Raw genomic sequence first — 9,720 nt, 5'->3', positions numbered from 1 at the left:
GCCGATCTTCAAGAAAAGTTTAAGGGGAGATCCGGGAAACTACAGGCCGGTGAGTCTGACCTCGGTACTGGGAAAGATGGTAAAGGCGCTGATAAAGGATTGCATCATTGACCACCTTGATGGACACAATCTGATGAGAACCAGCCAGCACGGCTTCAGAAAAGGAAGATCTTGCTTGACGAACTTGCTGCACTTTTTCGAGGGAGTTAACAGGCAGATAGACAAAGGTGACCCGGTCAACATTGTATATCTGGATTTTCAGAAGGCGTTTGACAAGGTCCCACATAAACGACTACTTCAAAAAATTGCGAGCCATGGGATTGAGGGTGAAATACACATGTGGATCAAAAACTGGTTGGCAGATAGAAAGCAAAGAGTGGGGGTAAATGGACAATACTCGGACTAGAAAAGCATCACCAGTGGAGTGCTGCGGGGCTCGGTGCTTGGCCTGTGCTCGTCAACATATTTATAAACGACCTGGAAATTGGAACGACGAGCAAGGTGATTAAATTTGCAGATGAAACGAAGTTATTCAGAGTAGTAAAGACGCAGGAGGACTGCGAAGACCTGCAACAGGACATAAACACGCTCGAGAAATGGGCTGAGACATGGCAAATGAAGTTTAACGTGATGCATGTTGGTAACAAAAATCTTGTACATGAATACAGGATGTCTGGTGCAGTACTTGGAGAGACAACTCAGGAAAGAGACTTGGGAGTACTGGTTGACAAGTCGATGAAGCTATCCGCGCAATGCGTGGCAGCAGCGAAAAGGGTAAACAGAATGCTTGGAATGATTAAGAAGGGGATCACGAACAGATCAGAGAAGGTTATCATGCCACTGTACCGGGCCATGATACGCCTTCACCTGGAATACTGCGTCCAGCACTGGTCGCCGTACTTGAAGAAGAACACAGTACTACTCGAAAGGGTCCAGAGAAGAGTGACTAAAATGGTTAAGGGGCTGGAGGAGTTGTTGTACAGTGAGAGATTAGAGAAACTGGGCCTCTTCTCCCTTGAAAAGAGGAGACTTGAGAGGGGACATGATCGAAACCTTCAAGATAATGAAGGGAATAGACTTAGTAAAGACAGGTTGTTCACCCTCTCCAAGGTAGGGAGAACGAGAGGGCACTCTCTAAAGTTAAAAGGGGATAGATTCCGTACAAACATAAGGAAGTTCTTTTTCACCAGAGAGTGGTGGAAAACTGGAACGCTTTTCCTGAGGCTGTCATAGGGGAAAACACCATCCAGGGATTCAAGACAAAGTTAGACAAGTCCCTTTGGAACTAGAACGTACGCAGGTAGGGCTGTTCTCGGTTAGGGCACTGGTCTTTGACGTGGGGGCCACTGCGGGAACAGACTGCTGGGCACGATGGATCACTGGTCTGACCCAGCAGCGGCAGTTCTTATGTTCTTATGTTAAACTTCCCCTCCATGATATCCTATGGGAAATTTTTTATAAAGACTTGGAAACCCCACTTACCATCCCGGTGACTCCTTGCAAGTTAGACTTACTTTATAGAGTGGTTCCTATTCCCGGTTTTTATAAACCACAGCTCCCACATGAATCCCTTCTAGTGGAATCTACACTGAAGAAATTTTCGGGGGAAAGTGTTTATGCCTCTATACCCCCCTAGCAGAGAGGGCAAGGCTATGGAACAGTTTGGAAAACGTCTATATCAAAATGCCATGTTAGCCAACCGGTCTGGTAACTATACTTTCCATTTTTCCTTCTATACGAAGCATCTGGTAAAACAAGTGGCCACAAGAAAGGCTCAAAGATGGAGACAGCAAACTACAGACCAGTGAGTCTAACATCGATAGTAAGCAAACTAATGGAAACTCTAATCAAACACCAATTAGATAAGATCCTGGATGAAGAGAATCTACGGGATCCCCGACAACATGGATTTACTAAGGGGAGATCCTGCCAATCCAACCTGATCAGCTTCTTTGACTGGGTAACGGGGAAGCTGGATATTGGGGAGTCCCTGGACATCGTGTACCTGGACTTTAGCAAAGCATTCGATAGCGTACCACACCGCAGGTTACTGAGCAAGATGAGTTCTATAGGATTAGGTAACACATTGACGAAATGGGTTGGGAGCTGGCTTGGAGGTAGGCTCCAAAGGGTGGTGGTGAACGGCACCCCCTCCGAAATGATGGAGGTGATTAGTGGAGTACCACAGGGCTCAGTCTTGGGCCCAATCCTATTCAACATCTTTATAAGAGACTTGGCAGAAGGGCTTCGAGGTAAAATAACATTATTCGCCGATGACGCCAAACTGAGTAATGTAGTGGGCAAATGCACAACAGACGAAGATTCAGTGCCCGACAACATGATGCACGACCTACTCCTACTGGAGCGATGGTCTAGGACATGGCAACTCAACTTCAATGCCAAAAAATGCAAAGTTATGCACCTGGGCAGCCAGAATCCATGCAAGTCTTATACCCTTAATGGCGAGATCCTAGCAAAAACGGTAGCAGAACGAGACTTGGTTCAGTGAGGACATGAAGTCTGCCAATCAAGTGGAGCAGGCTTCGTCCAAGGCAAGACAAATCATGGGCTGCATACGAAGGGGTTTCGTCAGTCGTAAGGCGGAAGTCATTATGCCATTGTATAGATCCATGGTGAGGCCCCACCTGGAATACTGTGTGCAATTCTGGAGGCCGCATTATCGCAAGGATGTGCTGAGACTGGAGTCGGTGCAAAGAATGGCCATCCGGATGGTCTCGGGACTCAAGGATCTACCATACGAAAAACGGCTTGACAAATTACAGCTATACTCGCTCGAGCAGCGCAGAGAGAGGGGGGACATGATCGAGACGTTCAAGTATCTTACGGGCCGCATCGAGGCGGAGGAAGATATCTTCTTTTTCAAGGGTCCCACGACAACAAGAGGGCATCCGTTGAAAATCAGGGGCGGGAAACTACGAGGTGACACCAGGAAATTCTTTTTCACTGAAAGAGTGGTTGATCGCTGGAATAGTCTTCCACTACAGGTGATTGAGGCCAGCAGCATGCCTGATTTTAAGGCCAAATGGGATCGGCACATGGGATCTCTTCACAGGGCAAAGGTAGGGGAGGGACATTAAGGTGGGCAGACTAGATGGGCCGTGGGCCCTTATCTGCCGTCTATTTCTATGTTTCTATGGATCGTAAGCTTCCTGCTTTCCTACATTTCATTTCCAACTTGCTTCAACTCCGCATGTACATGGTAAGATCCACATATGATACCTTGGAGCTGACATCTCATGTAGCAGCAATGTCAGTTGCTATGAGACGCCTTGCCTGGCTTAGGGTGTCTGAGCTCGACATTAACCACCAGGACAGGCTAGCAAATGTACCTTGTTTGGGGGACAAACTTTTTGGTGCTTCCATGGACATGGCTACCCAGAAATCTGTCCACGAGACCAGGTGGGACCCTCTGGTCAAGCCCAAAAAGAAACTTTCTCATCCTTTCAGACCACAATCTTCATATCAGTGAAGATTTGCTGCAAAACCTATGCCTCCAACCCAGTCTCAACCCAGGAGACAGAGGCAACAATAACAACCACGTAAGCAACAAAAAACAACAGGCTGCTCCTCAGAAATCAACACAGCCTTTTTGACGTGTTTATTCAGAGCATAGCCAGTGTCAATATTCTTCAGCCTATGCTTCAACCCACGTCTTCAGTTATTCATAGATTGCTAGGAGCTCATAACATCAGATCTATGGGTCCTCACCATCATTCGTCAAAGTTACACTCAATTTTCACACCCTGCCACCAGATCATCCTCCAAGAGTCTGCTTTGGATCCTGTACAGTCCTCCCTTCTTCTGCAGGAGGTTCAATCCCTTCTCCTGCTGAATGCCATCAAGGAAGTTCCCTTCAATCAGCAGAAGCAGGGATTCTACTCCCGTTACTTCTTAGTTCCTAAAAAGACCGGAGGACTGAGACCCATCCTGGATCTCAGAGCTCTCAACAAATTTCTAATCAAGGAGAAATTCAGGATGCTATCCCTCGCAATGCTTTATCCTCTCCTCAATCAGAACTTCCAGAAAATACCTCCGTTTTCAGATAAGGACCAGTACAAGGTCCTTCCCTTCGGCCTGGCATCTTCTCCCAGAGTCTTCATGAAGTGCCTCATTGTAGTAGCTGCATCTCTCCGATTGCATGGTCTCCAAGTCTTCCCTTACCTGGATGACTGGTTAATCAAGGCTCTATCTTCTCAGGAAGTGGTACAAGCAACATCTCGGACCATTTCATTTCTTCAGATTCTAGGATTCAAAGTCAACTTCCCCAAATCACATCTCCTACCAACTCAACGTTTGCAGTTCATTGGGGCAATCCTAGACACAACTCTCATGAGAGCTTTTCTTCCTACAGATCATCTTCAGACTCATTCGCCTTTGTCAGCAGCTACTTCCTCTGCAGTCCCTCTCAGCATGACACATGACTGCCCTGCTGGGCCACATGGCTTCCACTGTTCATGTCACTCCACTAGCAAGGCTTCACCTTCGCACTCCTCAGTGGATCCTTGCATGTCAGTGGTCGCAAGCGATGGATCATCTCTCACAGCATATATCTGTAACATCTCTCCTGCAGTTGCAACAGTGGTGGATGACCTCAAATCTTTCCACTTGCCCCCTCATCACAAGGTCATCACTACAGACGCATCCCCTTATGCCTTTGATCTGCCAAGGAGCGGAAATTTCACATCAATTTCCCGGAGCTCAGAGCAAAATTTTATGCCCTCGAGGCCTTCCATCATCTTCTCTGACCACAAGTCCTCCTTCGCACAGACAATCAAGTAGCGATGTACTACATAAACAAGCAAGAGGCACAGACTCTCTCCTGTTGTGTCAGGAAGCACAGAAAATCTGGCAATAGCTTGCAATCTGTTCTTGAAGGCTGTCTACATTCAAGGGGAGAAGAATTCCCTAGCAGACAACCTTAGCAGAATTTTTCAGCCTCACAAATGGACTCTCAACTCTGCAATTCTACAATCCATCTTTGCTCAGTGGGGCACTCCACAGGTGGACTTGTTTGTTGCTCTTCATAATCACCAGTTGCCCCAGTTTTGCTCTAGACCAGTGGTTCCCAAACCTGTCCTGGGGGACCCCCAGCCAGTCAGGTTTTCAAGATATCCCTAATGAATATGCATGAGAGAGATTTGCATATAATGGAAGTGACAGGTATGCAAATCTCTCTCATGCATATTCATTAGGGATATCTTGAAAACCTGACTGGCTGGGGGTCCCCCAGGACAGGTTTGGGAACCACTGCTCTAGACTTTACTCTCCTCTCCTTCTGGAAGCGGATGCTTTTGCTTTTCTCCTGGATTGTACGGGCTTGTTTATGTATGCATTTCCTCCAATTCCTCTCATGTTGAGAACTCTGTTCAAGCTCAAACGAGAGGAAGCCACCATGATCCTCATTACTTCTCGGTGTTCCGGGCAACATTGGTTCTCCCTTCTACTTCAGCTCAGTTTCAAGGAACCAATACTTCTTCCAGTATTTCCTACTCTGCTTATTCAGAATCAGGAATCTCTTCTATATCCCAACCTGCAATCACTACATCTAACAACTTGGTTTCTCTCTGGCTGACTTCATCTACTGTACATCTTTCCCAGCCTGTGAGACAAATCCTTGATGCCTCCAAAAAATCAACCACTCGACAGTGTTACCAGGAAAAGTGTACTCAATTTTCTTCATGGTGATTTCTTAATCATCACGATCCAACTTCCTTAGCAGTGGAATTGGTGTTGGATTATCTACTTTCTCTGACTCTGGACTCAAATCTACATCTATCAGAGTCCATCTCAGTGCTATTACTGCTTTTCACATGCCAGTTGAGGGAAAACCGCTTACTGCTCATCCTTTGGTCTCCAGCTTCATGAATGGTCTTTTTCAATGTAAAACCACTGCTCAAGCCTCCATCTGTTGTCTGGGACCTTAACATGGTTCTTTCCAGTTTGATGAAGCCGCCATTTGAACCTATGGATACAGCTCATCTTAAGTTTCTCACGTGGAAAGTGGTTTTTCTTATTGCTCTTACCTCTGCCAGTGAGTTACAAGCGTTGGTGGCAGATCCACCCTTCACTGTTTTCCATCATGACAAAATGGTTCTGCGTACGCATTTAAAGTTTCTATCGAAAGTTGTCTCGGTTTCATCTCAATCAGTCGACTGTTCTACCAGTGTTTTTTTCAAAGCCTCATTCTCCTCCAGGAGAAACCGCTTTGCAAACTCTGGACTGTAAACGTGCTTTTGCTTTTTACCTTGACCGCACAAAATCATATTGAACATCTCCCCAACTGTTCATATTTGATCCAAACAAGCTGGGACATCCTGTTTCCAAAAGAACTATTTCCAACTGGCTGGCGGCCTGCATCTCATTCTGTTATGCTCAGACTGGACTGGCGCTGGAGAGTCGTGTTACAGCCCACAAAATTAGAGCTATGGCAGCTTCTGTGGCTTTTCTCAGATCTACTTCCATTGAGGAAATCTGTAAAGCTGCCACCTGTTCCTCATTTCATACATTCACTTCTCACTACTATTTTCTTAAAAGGCCAACTCTTCCACCACCCCGTTCTGTTAGCTTGAGGTTACCCATACGTGTGAATATGCTGCCTGCTTGGCCTGGGATAAAGCACAGTTACTTACCATAACAGGTGTTATCCAGGGGCAGCAGGCAGATATTCTCACAACCCACCCTCCTCCCCGGGTTGGCTTCTAAGCTGGCTTATCTTAACTGAGGGACTGCGCAACCACATTGAGCAGGAAGGCACTCGCGCATGCATGGTTTGGGCTATCGCGAACTTTCTAAAGACTTAAAGTTGTGATGCACTTTTAAAGTGGTGCATACCAGGGCTCTGTCGGTGATGTCACCCATACGTGAGAATAGCTGCCTGCTGTCCCTGGAAAACACCTGTTACGGTCAGTAACTGTGCTTTCCCTGCAGTTTCATCGAGTGTTTCCTAGTCTTTGTAATTTTTGACAAGTGAAAAATCGATCCACTCCACTCAGGATTTTGTAGACTTGAATCATAACTCCCCTAATATTATCTAAAGCAGTCCTGGAGGACCCCCAGGCCCGTCGGGTTTTAAGGACAGCCCTAATGAATATGCATGGGGCAGATTTGCATGACTGGCACCTCCATTATATGCAGATCTTTCTCATGCATATTCATTAGGGCTATCCTAAAAACCTGACAGGCCTGTGGGTTGTGCCTTCCAAGCCTCATTCTAGTGCTCCAATAGCCTCTCCCCAATAAGTTAAAAAAGCTGCCTCCTAGCTCTCCAGTAACTTTAGTGTCATCGCAAGAGCCTCTCTCAGCCAAAAGCACTGCACTAGCTTGTCTGTCAGGGTTTCAAGTCTCCTTCTGATGCACCAATAGCCTCGGCTCTGTGCATTCCAAACGTGCAGCCTCGTTCTAGTGCTCCAATAGCCTCTCGCCGCTGCGTTCCGAGCCTCACTCTGGTGACCCAGTAGTTTGTCCGTCGGTGCGTTTCGAGCCTCCTTCTGGCGTCTCCAGCTGCCTCTGTCCGTGCATTTGAAAGTGGCTCTGTTGCCCTCTCGGAGGCAGCGTTCGGGGGGCTAAGGAAGCGGCTCCGGAGGATGTTATCGGTAAGGAGGTTTGTTTTCTTGCTGGGAGGTACCCTGAGCGGGCCTGGGCCCACCCGGCCCACCCTTAGCTGTCACACGGCTTTTCCTTCTGAGCCTTTGAAAGGTTTTGATCTGTCTCATTTGCTTTCCTGACTCTGAGCTCTAAAGTGAGCAAGTATTGCCTTAAATAACCCCATGTGAGCTTCCCTCCAACCTCTTACACTTTCCAGTACAATGTTCTGGTTACCATGGTTATATGGCAGTGGTTGTCAACCAAGTCCAGCCAGTGGGGTTTTGACTGCACTGTCTTGGTCATGCATGTTCATGGCGGATAGCCTGAAAACTCTATTGGCTTGGGATGGCCTATAGGACTATGGGTGAAGCCAAGAACCCTGTCTGACTTCTATCCAACTCTCCCTCTTTGTAGGCTAGAAATACCAGCATGTTAATATTCAGATATTGTTGTGTGTGTGTGTGTGTTGGGGGGGGGGGGAAACTGTGCATCCTTTGTTGGCATCATAAGGTTGACGTAGAACAGGGGTAGAGGAGCACCTGTGTGGTTGGTGGGGCCAAACAAACCAAGCTCTCTAACTGATGATATCGTGTTGCTTAGATTATTGATCTAAGCCAAATGTGGGCAACTCCGGTCCTCGAGGGCCAGAATCCAATTGGGTTTTCAGGATTTTGCATGAATATGCATGAGATCTATTTGTATGCGCTGCTCTCAATACATGTTAATTGGGGAAATCATGAAAACCCGATTGGATTCCAGCCCTTGAGGACCGGAGTTGCCCATGTCTGATCTAAGCTCTTCCTGTTCTAGGGTGGGGTTGCTTGTTAAATTCTAAAAATCTTTGTTCTGTGAAAGTGAGAGAAGCAGAAAGTTTGTGCTAGTCTGAGGGCAGGGGTGTCAAACTCAATCACATAAGGGACTTAAATCTAAAACACAGGCTATAAGTCATGGTGCAGAATTTTTTTATTAAGATACTTAGTCTTAGTAGAAGTATAGATGCTTCCTCACCCTGAGACACCAGTCCAGCGATTCACCTGGATATTTTCACCTCATAGATGTTACCATACTTAATCCCAATTTTATTCAAATACTCATTCTACACCAGGGGTCTCAAAGTCCCTCTTTGAGGGCCGCAATCCAGTCAGGTTTTCAGGATTTCACCAATGAATATGCATGAGATCTATGTGCATGCACTGCTTTCAATGCATATTCATTGGGGAAATCCTGAAAACCCGACTGGATTGCGGTCCTCAAGGAGGGACTTTGAGGAGATCCCTGTGAATCTACACATAGGCAGCAGAACGCTTTTTTGTAGGGGGGGGGACCCCTACAAGCTCTGCCCCAGACCCTTCCACCTTAATAGCACTAATATTATTACAATATTTTCCATTCATTTGTCATATAAACACACAATATAATCTTATTAACAGCACATAATGATTGACCACAAAATTAAACTACACAAAGGACACTGTATTCTTCTCAACATTCATTCCTACCAGAACATAGATAACCTCTATGCAAATACGGGACCAAAAACTAAAAGTACTAATATATAAATAAAACCCTAAGATTTAAGACTCCTCATGCAGTACAACCCCCAGAGAAATAGAAATAAATTCATCTGCAAAATATAGAATGCAGATGCCATTTCTCAAAACTAACACAATTCAATCACTAAACTGAAAATAAAATAATTTCCCCTACCTTTGTTGTCTGGTGATTTTTGTTTTCAAACCACCTTTCCCAGTCTCTGGCTGCACTTCCTTCTGTCTGTGCTCTTAACTGTGTATCCAGGGTCACCTTATCCATTCGCTGTTTTTCTCTCCACTTTCTGCCATACATCGATCTTTAGTATTAACTTTTAACATTCAACTTTCTTCCATTTTTCTGCTTTCTTCTTAAAATCTATCTACTTTTCCATGTCTTCCTTTCCCATCTATCCATGTGTACCATCTCCTCCTTCTTTCTTCTCCCTTATTCCCATCTATCCATAAGAAGCATTTCTTCTTATCTCTTCCCTGACACACCTATCACTGTGTACCATCTGCTTCTCATCTCCCCTTCCCCTCCATTCCTGTGCAGCATCTCATCCCTCTCCCATGGTCAGACAAC

General features: G+C 46.0%; 1 protein-coding gene across 2 annotated transcripts in view; it reads left to right on the top strand.

The window, feature by feature from the left end:
• Positions 1–7,313: 7,313 nt before the first annotated feature.
• The window catches only part of PGAP2 (post-GPI attachment to proteins 2), a 61,486-nt gene continuing 59,079 nt past the window's right edge, over positions 7,314–9,720 (top strand). Inside the window, exon 1 of one of the 2 annotated variants that reach the window (XM_033947646.1) lies at positions 7,314–7,613. The gene's annotated coding sequence lies outside the window, so the exon portion shown is untranslated. The remainder of the gene's footprint in view (positions 7,614–9,720) is intronic. The other variant, XM_033947645.1, reaches the window with a different exon arrangement.

This window comes from Geotrypetes seraphini, chromosome 6, assembly GCF_902459505.1.
Source record: "Geotrypetes seraphini chromosome 6, aGeoSer1.1, whole genome shotgun sequence".
Taxonomy (NCBI): domain Eukaryota; kingdom Metazoa; phylum Chordata; class Amphibia; order Gymnophiona; family Dermophiidae; genus Geotrypetes; species Geotrypetes seraphini.
The sequence above is the reverse complement of the archived record's forward strand: the minus strand, read 5'-3'. Positions and strand labels throughout refer to the sequence as shown.